The sequence below is a fragment of the Phalacrocorax aristotelis genome, chromosome 5 (assembly GCF_949628215.1).
Source record: "Phalacrocorax aristotelis chromosome 5, bGulAri2.1, whole genome shotgun sequence".
Taxonomy (NCBI): Eukaryota; Metazoa; Chordata; class Aves; order Suliformes; family Phalacrocoracidae; genus Phalacrocorax; species Phalacrocorax aristotelis.
Window position 1 is genome coordinate 5129411 of NC_134280.1, and position 13768 is coordinate 5143178.

Here is a 13768-nt window from a genome sequence, read left to right on the forward strand (position 1 = left end):
TATTCCGACTCTGCTTTTAGCAAGCATCCTTATTCTGGCCACGGAAGAAGCTCCCGGGCAGCCTGTCTCTGAAACATAAACTCTGATAAGGCTCTTCCAGAGACAGGTTTGCAGGTTCCTCTCGGGTTTCCTCCAAAGCACACGCCGTTCCTGCCGAGCTCTCTGCAGAAGGCTCCCCGAAGCCCTCCCAGCGCCAGGGCGGGCAGCAGGTGCTGGCTCCCGGGAATCCCGGCACCGCGTTTCCCCTGCCCTGCAAGCGGGGAACCTGATTCCCGATCCAAAGTGGAAAAATTTAGCCTGGCAGAAGAGTCCGTACTACGCAAGTTCTTCAATTCTTCCTCTATTAGCACATGTTAGTGTATTGTCAAGAGGAACAATAGCAACCCCACAAACTATTTATTCCATCAAGAACAATTTATTGTCTTTTGTAAGTTCGTTTCCAGCTTCTGAAGCTCAAGAGAGAAAAATCTGCTGGTTCTTTAAAACTTCAGATGTTAGGGACTATTTGTAGTCATCATATAAATGGGGGTGGTAACCAAATTAACCAAACTCATTTTGTAACCACAAATCATTCCTATTAAAATACTCCCTTCTCACCCCACCTCAAAAGAAGAATAAGAATAATAAGAAAAAAGGAGTCCAGATGGTTAAAATTATTTTTAAGCAAATATTTAGTGGTTACAGTTGAATTCTTCTGGCACACATTCTCCACTAAAAAAATGACACCCCACATTCACTGTGTTAACCATTTTCCAATGTGCCAGCCAAATGAATGCCTCAGAGAACACACACACACACGCGCGCGCATTATGGTAGCATTATCAGAAATGCTATAGTTAAGGCTCCTTTGCGATTTGGGCATAAAGGAGGGCTATTTTACACTGTGTGGTAGAATTTTGTCTCCAGGTATAACGTGCAGCTCCTCACCAGACGACTGAGTTTTCTAAAGCATTCTGTTTCTTGAAGCAGAACTATTTTTCTGCATATTTCTTTATTGCTGATGTCACTGGAAACTCTGTTTGGGGATCGGGGTGGAAGGGGGGAAAGGCTTGTAACTATAGATCCTCGGTAACTGCCATCTCCATAGTTTGCACAGTTTAGAAATGTTTCACTAAAACACAAAAAGTGAATTCCCCTATTTCCCATAACCTAACTTAGCCTGTACAAGAAGCAGCCCGAAGAACTCCCTTTGTTGCTCTGACAGTTGCTTTAATCGTCCCGTGCGCTTCCTCGGGCTCGTTCACACATTGACCCACGCTACTTGGAGTACACCGACACTATATCCTTGCATTTTCATCAGATTTAACAACCGCTGCAGGCACGCTCCTCTGCGCAGCCGGTTCACGTCGCAGAGCAGACTGGTAGGAGGCTGATGGGTAGAAGCAAGAGTACTGGCACCAGTATGGGGCTGGCTGCGGTGATGGACGGCTGGGGAAGGTGTCCCCCTGCACAGCTCCTGGAAACTGGTTGCTCCAGTCTGGCATCCCAGGAGGCTTGCCAGATGGAGAAACCTTCTCTGCAGCAGAACTGCAAGCTGTGCTTCTCGGGAAACTCGAGGCTGTAACCCTTTCCCTCTTCCTCCACGTACCCTGTTGCTCCCTGATTTCTTTCTATGCCTGCGTATAAACAACTGAGACAAAATCTTATTTCTCAGATACACACAAACTTAACTTGCTTCTAATCCTTTTTCCAGCAAATTAACCCCAGATAACTTAACATTGTATATATAGCTTTGGGAATAGAAGTTAATTCATTCTAGGTCAGAGCTAAAACCGTGCATGTGATTCGCACGAAATGGATGCGTGCATTGTTGTTGCTCACATTTTTTAAGCAGAAGAGAAGTTTGCTGTGACGTTGCAGTGCTTGGATGTCACGGTGTTTGCACGGTCAGACTTATGAGCTGATCTTTGTGCAGACGTTAAGGTTGGTTATCTGGTGATCTACAGTTGATGAGACTCTGCTAGGAAAAACCCTGACAGTAACCACAATTTAAAGTTAAAAAACATTTATTTTGGTAGAGATTGAGGTCTGAACTATATATGTTTGTTAAATGAAAGGAAATACACGTCTCTCTATATATGTGTCTGTGCACATGCACACCTGTTTTACATTGGTGTAACTTCTCTGATCTCAGCTTTTTACATCAGGATACTGAAAGGTAAATCTGACCCATACCACAGAGTCTCTAAAGGGCTAACTCTCATTATTTTTGTTACAAATGCCTATATTTTTCTCAGTGGAAGATTAAAGCTAATGTATAGCAGAAGAGCAATGTAAGGAATCCCACGCTAAGTCTCCATCCTCCGTTCGATACCTACGCGGTGGGTAGCACAGGAACTCAGGCTCCACTATCCATTTTCTCTTTCACGTGCACGGAATTCATTGAAAGTAATGGGAAGGAAATTACAGTAGTCTCACAGGTCTCTAACAAGAGATCACTGCGTGGAAGAATGTGACTTGTCAAGAGCTACTTTCTTTGTATTGCTTCATGAGAAAAGATACCATAAAGGAGAGTTGAAACCTAAAAACCGTACATTCCTTTTCCAGTATTAAATCAAACCAGATATTGGTAAAAGGTACAATGTTACTGGAGACATACCAAAAGGTGATAATATTCCTATTGACTGAGGCCAACGGTTGGCATAAAACATATACTCCGTTTCCAGTAAATTATTCCATAAATATTTGTATTTTCCCTCTGCAGTTCACCCTTTAAGCAGTCTGTTTACTTCCAACAAAATAAACATGCAAATATCAAACAAACAAAGGAAAGAGTTTGAATCAAAGGCTAAATTTACTCACTTTGGGGGAGCAATTACTCTCAAGTATTCCTGCTCTCTCCTCAAATTCACTACCCAGGAAGAAGAATACCTCAATCAAGCCTGGGTAATTTGTATTTATGCATGAAAAAAAACCAATATAGGCATTCTTCAAACTTTCACACGTGTGTACAACCCTGAAGAACGGAGGTTTCTGAGGAGCGAAGCGCTCCAGACCTTGCTGTGGTGAACGCAAAGCAAAGCAGAGCCGCACCACAGCAGAGGACCGCTGCTGTTCAACACCCCGTTACACGGCAGTGGGGAACGGCAGGAGCACTAGCCACCAGGGCCAGCCTTCGGTTGCGTTGCACTTTATGACTGCAAAGAAAACCCTGCCTGCCGCTGTGCAAGGTGGGTTCTCGCAGGCAGCCCCCAGCACGGGCACCGCTCTGCCATTATCTTGTTATAGAAAACATTACCTGCCTCGCTCCCTATTACTTATGTTCTGCGCTGAAGAGTGGCATGTTGATTAATTACTACTCTAAAGTGCTTATAAAGCATCAGTCCAAGGCAGGTTTACTGGGTTGGGGCCTCCCATGATTTATTGACTAAGGAGAAAAGCAAAGGCCATTTGTGAAGGAGCATTTTCTTGGGGGGGGGGGGAATATCTAAATTACTCATCCTTTGCTCCCCCAGTTTAAAATGTCTGAGCCTGAAAAGTAGAGCCAAAGATTTTCGTTCTCCGAAATTTATGCAAAATAAAAATAAAGAGCAGAAGAGTTTTACTCCTCTTTAAAAGGCACTCACAAATGTTAACAAAAAGAAACAACCTGAATCTACTGGTGAGAAAGGTCTGGAATGTTTTCTTCTGTTGATATAGGGAGCTGATCAGAGAACTTTAAAATAATTAGAGCATTTCTGTTCTAACACTTTTTGCATTTTTAACACTGTTGTAGGAAAGGCAGAAGAAAAATCAAAGCATGAACAATCTGATACACACACACACACAAGGCATATCCACAGGAAGGACTAATTTGGTTTTGGTTTGTCTCTGTTGCTATTTTGCCTCTTTTTTTTTTTTTTTTTTAAACGAGTACTAAACTGGCACTTTGGGTTTACTGCGCTTCACTTACTAAAGCCTTTTAATAGTATATAGTGCAGGAATGTGAGAGGAAAAGATTCCCATATGACAGAGATCCTTTGATATTGTTACTTCAACCAAAACTTTGAAATACAGTAGCTGGTTTTGTGTGTAGCATATGACAATTTTTCCCCAAGTCTCATAAACTTTGATTTACTTAACTGATGTCATTGATGTGATTCACAGGGAAAGAAAGCACGAAGAGACTGAGAGAGAGAAATAGCTAACGCATTAGTCTATTTGATGGCATAGGATTATGTGGTACAGTAATTAGTGCAGTCTAAGTCGTCTACAAAAAATATTGGTATCAAAGAAAGAAAAGAAGATAATATCAAATACTTCCAATAATTTTATCACCGTTTCAACACAGTGCTATTCAGGTTTCCTAGTAAAATCTATTTTTTTGTAGTAGCTAAATTCACACAAAGCATGAGAGAAAAAGGAGACATAACCGTGTTCTTGCAGACAGCAACGTGACGTCTTCCACTGGGTTCAGTGGCGCCTTGCGCCTGAGGAGCTCACACTCATGACCATGTATTCTGCAACAACCTAACCTGACACCACACTAGCATTACTTTACAACGTCATGCTGAACGGTAGCATTACAGCTTCACAAAACAGTGTGATTGAAGGTGGCTACCTTTCTTCTAGAAAAATGTAGTACATGGTTGATAACCTTTAAAAAATATTCCTTTGTAGTGAACACACCATTTTCCTACTGCTTGTACCTGGCAAGTAAACATACAACCTACACCACAGCAGAGCTTTAAAGGCGTGAGAGCCTCAGAGATGCCGTTAGAAATTGCAAGGGGTGGTGTTAATTCTATTAGGACAAATGAAGTTTTCTCCTGGGGAAGAGCAAAGGTGATTTGGGGATTTCCTCCCCGCTCCACCACTGACAGCCTGTGCAGTCCCAGCTGCTCATTTGTGATCATCTCCGAAGCAGACTGAGGTGAGCTCTGGAAGCAACCTGGAGAAGGATACCAAACACATACAGCTGGCATCCAAACCCCCTGCCTGAGACCTTCTTGTCCTGTCCCAGACATCACCACGTACAGCGACCATGCACCCAAACGTTGAAGGCACATATCGCATTTGCAGGTCTACCGCGGGCATAGAGAGGCATTGGTGTTACAAAGCTGAAGGGGAGGATTTCCTCCAAAAGCTGCTGGGATGCCCTGTCCTTAGCTTGCGTGCACTGCCTTTTACCTTCTCTATGGTGCAGTTTACCTATATGTAAAAGGAAGACAGCGCTTGCCCTCGAGGGGTATAGAGAAGCTTAATTAAACAAGAGATTCTTAGCCTTAATCAGACTTCTCTCACTCGCTAAGTAAGGGAAATCCTTCAGTTCAGGAACAAACTTGACACCATGACAAATGAATCAGATTCCTTACTGTTTTGCCTTTGAGAATTTTTTCCCTTGGTAGTAGATATTTATGAAGCTATTAAAAAAAAAAAAAAAAAGAAAAGATAAAACACACCCCAAAAAAACCCAAACACAAAAACCCAACCAACAAAAAAAACCAAACCCCCAAAACACAAACTCAGACCAACCCCAAATCTATCACTGTTGATATTTCACCTTCATATGAAGTACTTCCTGCAATTTTATTTTAGTGGTCAACCTAGCTTTGGGAATTGGGTCCATGCTTTGCCTAAGCCCACAGAATATGGCAGGCTGCAAAGCACTCATTTAATTCTAGTACAGGGAGAAAGACACGTATGACAGAAGATGTGGTAGGTGTGAGAGAGCTGTGAGATGCATATGGGGCTGTCCTTCCTCACCCCATCTCATCCCTCACGGCCAACCCCTTCCCTCTGTGGATACGGTGGTCTGGGAGAGGCGTGCAAGGCCCTTAACATGGTTTAAGCAGCTCAGAAGTATTAATGTTGCATTCAGAAGCACATAGGATCACATCTGTTTTAAAACCAGCAGGTTATTTTTAAATGGGACTTGGTAAAGACAGGCATGAGAATTTCAAAACAGTAAAATCTCAATGATTTCACTGAAATATTATCTATTTGTGGAATAAATAGATGCGGAGCCAAATAATTCTAAATTCCACCTTCCCTCTCCCACTCACAGAATCTGCTTTATAGCAAAAATGCCAAATTAATACAGGAATGATAGTTCTCATGGTATCTCCTGCCAGCTAAGAAGGTACAGAGAATATCCTGAGAACCCCTGTTCTTAGGAAATATTAAGTCCGGTTTTGAAAGTTATTAAGGGCTCACAAAATTGAGAGAAATATCCAATGTTTTGGTCTCTGACTTGACTAAAATTTGAACTCTGGCCCTCTGCGAGTAAATCAGCGGTATGCATGAGAAATATGTTTCTTCCCTCCCAAGCAAAGGGTACCATTGGATCAAGCAGAGGCAGAAGTAGTTTCAAATATAGCACACTCCTTTTTACCGATGGGTGCTCTCGGATACAGCTGCTTCTGCTCTAGCACCCTCCTGTTGTGAGGAGATCAGCAGCGGGTGCTTGAAGTCTAAGGAATTTGGGCCATGTTTATTACTTTTCCAAATCACCACCTCTGCAGCGCCTTCCGATGCCCGTTCCCCTGTCCCACGTTCCTCTCGGGTTTTGGGTCCTGCTGCCCTGGAGGTTCTTCCCCAGCCCTGCCTCTCCCAGGGCGCTCCTGGACACCAGCCCTGGCTCCGTGATGTCTTCCCCAGCGAGACAGGACTGAAACGCAAGCTTAGCACAGGAATTTCCTGTTTCACTCTTCAGAAGCACCAGAGCCAGGATTATTTGCAAGACCTCCCAGGTGCACCCATGCCCTGCTCAGCCCTTCCTCCCTGGCTTCGTGGTGTACCTGACCGGGCAGCGCTTTCCCGCTTTCTCGCCCCCAGAAATGCTGTTCCTGCATTTAGGGATGGCAAGTCCCTTCAGAGACACCCTTCCCAGCCCCAGCCAGCCTTATTTTCTGCCTGTGCTCCACCACCAGGTTTGCTGGTTGCCCTCCTGGATCCCTTGTAGGCTCTATTGTTTCCCCAGGAAGGGGATGGTTAAACAGGAGACAATTACATTTAACAGTCTCGGGCAGTTGTTTGGGTGGTTTCAGCACAGCGTTCGGCAAGATGCTGCCTTTGGTGCTTAATGCCTGTTAAAATTGCTCTTGCCCAGCCCTACCCGCTCATTTTAACTTGCTGGGCTGCGCTTCGTTGTCCCCTGAGTTGCACCTACACAGCCGAGGCTGTGTTATAAACTGGGTCGCTGAACTGATCTAGGTTAAAAATATCCCAGATATTCTTTAATGAAGTGTCAACAACTATTCTCAAGCTGAAGAGCAACTGGAATACCTCCTAATAATCTTGCTTACATATGCAAAAAATATGCCCTAATCTAAAATGTATTTATAATATAAAATGGAGTTCAACGTTTGACCTGAGCGTATCCCACTCTGTCACACAAAGGAAATAAAAATGTGTTGCTGTAATTTCCTTGACAGCAAAAAAACCAAAACAAACAAGAAGTCTCACACATATATGTCTAGGCCAATATATATGATAATGTAAAACAATGAGCTAGATTTTTTTCATGGCCATGTTGAAACTCATCTTGTTAGTTTTAAAACTGCAGCACATAAATGTGAAATTATTTTTTTTTTTTAATATCAAGGTCTAAATAAATAGATACATCTTTAAAACTTCATTGGATAAAACTTTTACTGACTTTCTATAGAGTTTGGAATAAGAAGGCTTCACAGCCAGGGCTATGAACACTCTTCGAAGGAAGAATAGCATAAGGATGATTATTATTGTTTTATTGGTGGTGGTAGTTTAATACTTTTATTATTATTCTTAATAGCGGTAGTATCACCGTCTGGATTATTATAACCACAGTAGTGACAAGACGCCCTAATAAGACCCACGCCCCATTGTGTCAGGCATTATAAAAGCACATAGTGAGAATGAGGAAAAAGTTTATAATCTAAGCAATTAAGGCAGACAAAAGGTGCAGCGAGAAACAGAGGCACAAGGAGATGAACTGACGTAAGAGCCCACGAAGAGAGCCAATGTTACGCCTCAGATATTCGGAGTCAGCATCTATCTAAACACAGACTTGTTTGTCTATACAAATATATATGTATTAATGTATGACATTATGCAGTTTGAAGAGTGTATGCCAGGATTAAAAGGACAAAGGAAAAGCTGTGATTTGGTGTTTTGTTTTGTTGTTTAGTCTGGGTTGTTGTTTTTTTTCCTTAGGTAAAAGATATCTTAATCAAAACCGGTCAGACTAAAAGCAGTACAGCACAGAGCAACCATGAGATTTAGCTTTGCTGGTGACTAACTTCAGTCAAAGAAATGTTCAAACCACAACCCATTAGAAAAAAAAAATCAAAAAATCAGAGAATAACTGTAGGATCTGACCGTGATTCCAACAAGCAATGGCAACGTGCTTCCTACTGGGATATGGACAGCAAATAAGAAAGTTGGTGGTATTCCAGCTGATGAAGACTCTGGCTAAAAGAAGGCAGGCAACGTGCATTTTCTAGCACAGAGAAATTTCTTTCAGCTCTTACAACCAATCGTTACGTAGCCGAGTTCAGAAAGCCTCCTTTGTGTTTTGCATATTTGATAACAAGGAGTTAACTATGAAACAAAATGAAATAGTAACTTTTTATTTTTCTTGTACTTCGATTTTGACTTGTATTTTAATTTAAATACTTCATACACTTGGCATTATGTACTTTCTCTTACATTTATTTTTTAGGTGCCTCACAAAGACTGTTTTATCGGTGAGCCTGCTATAATTTTTTAAAATGAAAATATTTTTAGATTTGTTCATGTTTAAATAGGCCAGATATTTCAGCCTCATTTACAGATGTGAACATGCCCAAAATATTTCAGCAGCTTAAGCCCTTTTTCCGTGTCGCGTTTAAACAGCCAATTTTTGAGACCTGTTTTTTGTCTCAAAGTTATTTAAAGTCTCATCTTGTCATTAAGTTAAACTACGAGTAATCTAGAGTTCAGGCTCGCACATGACAGTTAATAACTTTAAATTCTAGAAGAGAAGAATTCAAAACTAAGCCTTATTTTACCTCAAAAAATAATAGTTATTTTTTAATCAATGGAAAATAACCTCGTCCAAAGTGACGCTGAGTATTTAGCAAATAAGTTATCGCTAGAGCATTCAGCTCAGATTCATAAAAGCAAATAGACAAAACGACATTTAACTGCAAGATCACATTTCTGTAAAGATAAACTGTAAGCTCTGCGCAGCCATTGCTGCTAAACGCTGTTTATCTGAGCTTTAAATTCTGCTCCCAAATTTGAATAGACTGCAGAGCTAGCAGAGTTGCTGAGGAGCAATATCAAAATATGTGCCCCCTGGGTCTACAAACCACAAGTTATTTTAGCTTCTGCTAAGAATTGAGGGATTTTTTTCAAAGTTGAGTACAGTAAGTAAATAAATAAATACATTATCTACCTTCGTAACCTTTCTTTTCCTGAAAGCAAACAGCGTCCATCATTTGTAACTTGACTTTCCATAAAAGTAACAGTTCATAAAAATCTGTGAAACTACTACCGGGAACAAACAAATTAAACAATGACAATGTAATAAAATAAAACTGCTGTTATACTCCTATAGTAGAAGGATTGCTTCTTCGCTGGGATTAATACATCTTGCAGAAAACAATTTTAAATAATGTGTAACATATGGATTCGGCTTTTATTATTCTTCTGAAAGAAGACAATTATATTTATGTGATAAACTGTTCAGTGTTAGTAGCATAATGTTTATATTACTGGCCACTTAAATAGTCTTTGGCATAGTTTTATAAGGAACAGCAGCCTCCAGATCTTTTGAAATCCATCTTACAAAGTAAGTCCTGTCTGTTACTGGAATGCAATGGTTTTACATAGTTTTCTTGCTGGAAGAAACGTACTGCAGGTAATCTCGTCGTGAAACTGCATGCCTGAAAAACTTTCTGATGTTTTAGCTACAATTAATTCATATGGCATTTTAAGGCTTTCTAGGGAAAAGTATGAAAGTCTTGTAGCTGTCAGGAAATAAGAAGAAAAAAAAAAAAGCAGCTTTCAATTTTAAGATTTTGGAAATGAATAATCATGATAGGCTCTTTTCTATAGTAAACCTTTTCAAGGTGTTTTTCTTGTTCTCCTCACTTTTATGAACATCTAGTTCCTACGCTCCCTTATTTTGCTGGGAGATTACATTTAAGAAGAGAGTGAGTTTCGGGTAGTTTTCAAGGAGCTGCTTTTGTCCCCATTATATTCCAGATAATTTTCAAAGGGATTACATAGAAACCATAGAAGTATTTATCTCGATATCTTCCAGTGCTTCCGAGTCGAAACTGCATGCATTTCAAAAGGCAATAGGAATGTGTTACCAAATAAATATCTTCTGTTGCTGCTGCATACATGGATTTTATTGTAAGCATTGGCGGCAACAGCCTTTCTGCATTTCTGGGATTCTGCTATCCCGTGTGTCATTCAGATAACAAGACCATTTGAAAAAATTATGCAGGGTGAGCGAATGTACTTATTGAGGTTTACCAAAAAAGAAAGAGGGGGAAAAAGAAATGATAATATCAGTTTGGGGAATGTTACTGTCCTCAATTTTCACTCCTGAAGTACAAGTTTAGTATTTTCAATTCTCCGCTTCTCGATTGCTTTAAAAGTTGGGGTTGTTAACAAAAGATAAAGTGAAGGGTATGTCAATTTAAAGAGTGTAACCTAATGGAATTGAAATCTGCATATTCAGTTAATTTGGGATTTATTATCCCAGTAACTAGACTTGCAACTGTTCTAAAAGCGTGTTGACTGAAGACTTGAGAACAGTACGAGTGGATGGCTACCCCCACCCCCATCCTTAAAAGAAAACCTGTGCCTGCTGCTTCCAATTTAGTGCAATCATGCCTCTTACTGGCCAATACAAGATGCAGCATTAGCTGTCACATGCAAATGAGTATTCATGGAGACTTTGAAATGTGCAATAAAGAATAAAGACATGCATTCTGTGAATAATTGTTTTCTTTTATAAAACTGGATCCAAAAGGGAATGCCATTTCACCCAGAGTCTATAGCCTTTCTATGGTTACAATCTGCTGTTGAAGCCAGATATTAGAAATGAAGTGTGGATAAATGGATAGAAATGAAGTGTGGATAAATGGAGGACTCCAGTTTCCCGTGCTGTCAATCTTTCACAGTACTACATTTGCTTAACAAGAAATAATCCAACACATGTTTGTGTTTCTTGCTATCTTGCTTTCTTTTCCAGCTGGGACTTTTAAATGCATAGGGATGTGTAATAAAGTTGTCCACCTTATATTAGCTCTTTTTATACAAAGATCGACCTACATTCTTAGTTTTCAACAGCACAGATACACAAAATTACATAGCACTGCAAGCTTTACTGCGAACCTGAAGTCTTTCAAAGCTCTCTGATATCACTTACCAGGATAAGAGGAAAAGAATAACTCAGATTTTTAGGGCCTATTTAGATGCAGGATGGGGAAAAAAACCAAACCAGCAAGCTGTATGCAGCTATCTGCACCCATTTGTGGAGCTGTGGATAGCCAAGCTGACTTCAGACACACACACCTATTCACCCAGGCTGCGGCCAGAAAGTCTGCTGGAGAACAAGCAGCCACCGACTTGTATTTATATTAAAACGTGGCATTACATGGCCCTATCTTCTGCTGGCAGAACCCCAAATGCTTAGTCCAGTAGTGGGAAGAAAGTAAGCAGATGCCTGAATTGCAGCACCTTTGCAGTGGACTGTAGTAGGGGAACAGCAGGAAGCACTTCAGTAAATTCAAACTGGGTCGAGATGGGACCAGAGGTGGAGAAGACTGGTTGGCCAGCAGGAAGAACGAATGCTAAAGATAAATGCTGCTTGTACCGCGAGGTCTGACCAGTCCAGGCATGTATGGAGGCTTGGCAGGGGGGGAATAACCCCCTGTAGGTAACTCAGTGCCTTCGATTATGTTTTCAGATTAAACTGGAGGACTCCAGCTGAGTCAGAGCTTCTCAGCAGGCAGGACGTGGCCCCGCAGGAATCCCAGAAAGGCAGTCAGAGGGCTGGGAGGCATTATATTGTTCTCCTAGTCTAAAATAATTCCTTGAAGAGCAAAGGTATGTAGTGAAGAGGGCAACAAGAGCAACCTCTTGAAATGCAAGCACACACACGCAAATGCACTGAAGAACTTAATCACTAACGTTGCCATTACAACTGATAAGAATTACTGTAAACAGAGACATAAAACTGCGAGGGGGAATCTGAAGGTGTTTTGCTCCTATAGGGAAGGATGCCCACCTGCAAGGGCTGAACACACTGACCAAAACCACCCCTCGGCTGTCTGCTTGTTCCCGTGAACTGCAGTGGCGGGAAGACAGCCGGTTCTTTGTAGCTTTTGGTCTGTGCCTCCCAAGAGAGCTGAAAGGAGGATGACCCTGGGGCTAGGGCAAAGGATTTGAAGCAAGGAGATTTGGTTCCTATTCCTGAATCATCAGAAACTTCCTTAGGCATGTTACTCAGCTCCTCATTTTCCTACTTACCAAATATAGCTAGTAATATTTTGGTATCTCACAGAGATGTTAGCACAAGCCCTTCAACATACATATCTGCTCATATATTATCTCGATGTAGTCATTTTCAAAAGCGACTAGAAAATACTCAGTGCAAACACACAGCTCCACAAGGCTTAGTCATGCAAAACACAATGCGTGGTGATGCATCCCCACAACCACAGGAATGAAAACCAGGACCTCATTCACATGTAAAACGTACTTGCGGCTCCTCAAGGACAAGGTCCCTTTACTCTGTAGCCCCTGCACAGAGGAATTTAAAGCAGCTTATTCATGGATCTTTGCACCGCTGTCCATTGCACAGGTGGCCCAGCGCTTGGGGATGCATCACAGGGAGACCCGCATTGGAAGATCTGATTTGGCTTTGCGTTATTCCGAGCCCAAAATCCACATTTCAGAGGGCGACTGCAGCCTTATCTGCACCCTCTGTACACGGTAGGGACTTGGCAAATGGAGTTTGGTGAAAAGACATGGCGCACTACATAGAGGGCTGACTATAAATCAACAGATTCTGGCTCTGCTCCTGGCTCTGTCACTGATTTACCATGGAAACTTGGGCAATTCGTTTACTCTCCCTATCCTTCATTTTCCGTACCCATAATGTAAAGATAATGATGCTGCTTTGCAAGCTCTTTTGAGATCTTGAGATGTTAAGTGTTAAGTGCATTTTATTAACATTAATAGCACCCAACTGAGAGGATGCTGTACAGCACTAGCCTAGCTGTCCCCAGAAAACAGATTGGTGTTGGGAAAGTGTGCATTTGTTAAGCAGCTTAGACACTGCTCATTCCCATAATACTTCCACAATACGCGGGAACAAGCTCTGACCTACTAAAACAAAAGAAAAAAAAAAAAAAAAAACAAAAACGCCATAAGGAGAAAATTTCTATTGTGACCTGTCATCTTATTTCTAGCCCAGGAAGACTTGGGGATTTGCAAGAGATTATCAGTGTTTCTGTGCGTGGCTATTATACTCGGCCACAACCACAGTGCTCACAACTTGTGGTGGAGACCGCTTCCATTAGTAGCCATTAATCACCATTTTATACACTCCAGTTCAGCCATCGCTGAAAAGACATTTAGTAGATGCACTTAGTTATATATCCTACCACAATTTATACGTGGCTCAATTTTAAAATAAGTTAATTGTACTGAATTATATTCTAGCTCTTGTATTTACAGGACCATAGCATATTGCAATGTATGTTTTTAAAATGCCATATAACATGCTTTGCTGTTTTACACGTCAATTTTCAATGCTTCTGCTCAAATGTGTATCACAACATACACAGCAGAAAGAGTTATG

At 41.3% G+C, this 13768-nt stretch overlaps 1 protein-coding gene across 15 annotated transcripts in view; it reads right to left on the bottom strand.

Moving 5' to 3' along the window:
- ARHGAP15 (Rho GTPase activating protein 15) overlaps positions 1-13768 on the bottom strand; it is a 347486-nt gene that overhangs the window by 80754 nt on the left and 252964 nt on the right. The gene's annotated exons all lie outside the window — the stretch shown is intronic.